The sequence below is a fragment of the Otolemur garnettii genome, unplaced genomic scaffold (assembly GCF_000181295.1).
Source record: "Otolemur garnettii isolate 467f Iridium unplaced genomic scaffold, OtoGar3 scaffold00002, whole genome shotgun sequence".
Classification (NCBI taxonomy): Eukaryota; Metazoa; Chordata; class Mammalia; order Primates; family Galagidae; genus Otolemur; species Otolemur garnettii.
Window position 1 is genome coordinate 6,978,073 of NW_003852397.1, and position 1,294 is coordinate 6,979,366.

Genomic DNA, 1,294 nt, shown 5'->3' on the forward strand with positions numbered 1-1,294 from the left:
TCTTCCTTATGGAAATCCTGCTTCATTTTTAAGATCCAATAAAATGGCATGTCCTCTCTTCTCCCAGTGTATTTCTTCCAGAAGCTGCTCCTGCCTTTCTATCTGTTCAAAGAGAGTGGAGCTCAGTTTCCTTGTTTTTGCTAAGATCCCTGAGCTGTTGCCTGCAGAGCGATAGCTGATGTCACAGATTTTTCTCTGTTTTCTCTCTTTCAATTCCTCACAGTGCCACTGAAGTTCAGTCTTGTTTTCTCCTAACCAGCGATGTGAGTCATAATGTATGTCAGAACCAGAAGAAAAACCTTTCAATTTCTCTGTCAAGTCCCTGGAGAAGATTTTACAAGCTGCATCAATTTCCTTTCCTAGCACACTAAGAATGGATTCCCGTTCAGTCTCCAAAAGAGAAGTTGATCCTTGAGCGGCAATCTGGCCTCTTCCGTCCTCCTTAAGTGGTCCTCTTCTTTGCTTCTGTATTTTTCCTTTTCTTCTAGTTGGTTCTTCAAACACTGATATTTTTCCTTCAGTTTTTTGTTCTCATTTTCATTCTGGGTTAATTCCTCTGTCAATCCATCACACTGTGATTTCAACTTCTCCAGCTGACAATGATGGACTTTAGCCAATTCTTATCTTCAAACTTTCAGCCTTCAGTGTCCTAATATGATTCTCAGCCTCACTCTTTTCTTTCTTAAAGTGCTTCATTAGCTCCTGGATATTTTGCACATGTTTTCCTTTCACACTCTGCAATGAGGCTGTGAGATCTTTCAGCTCCCTCTGGTGAACATCTTGTTCTAACTAACTGTGTGATGACTGTAGCTGTTTCTTCATCCCTGGATTTCACCTGTGCCTTGAGGGCAGACAGTTCCTTAAGCACTGCCTTCTTGGCTTTCTCTTCCTCAGCTCCTCAGCCAATTTATTAGCAAGATCTGCTCGGATGGCCCTCAGTCCTTGATGGACTCTTGCATCTCAAGAAGTTTAGCTTTGTCCAGGGCCTGGCTTTTCTTGAGCTCTGCAACTTCTTCCTCTAGGTGAACTTTCTCAGTTTTCATCTGGCTTTGAATTGTACTCTGTTTTTTTCAATTCATTTTCTAGTCTCTGAATGGTCTCCAGGGAATTCTTGACTTCTAGTTCAAGGTCAACGTGTTGAGACTTACTATTACCTAGTATCTCCTCCTTTACCTGAAGCTCCCGCTCTTGAAGGGCCCGCTTGGTTAGAACATCATTCAATTACTTTCGAAGACTCCATTTGCTGTAATGTTGCAAACAGTTGACAGTTGACTTTTCTTTTTTTTTTTTTGAG

At 41.6% G+C, this 1,294-nt stretch overlaps 1 pseudogene; it reads right to left on the reverse strand.

Moving 5' to 3' along the window:
* Positions 1 to 6: 6 nt before the first annotated feature.
* LOC100958855 overlaps positions 7 to 1,294 on the reverse strand; it is a 7,838-nt pseudogene continuing 6,550 nt past the window's right edge.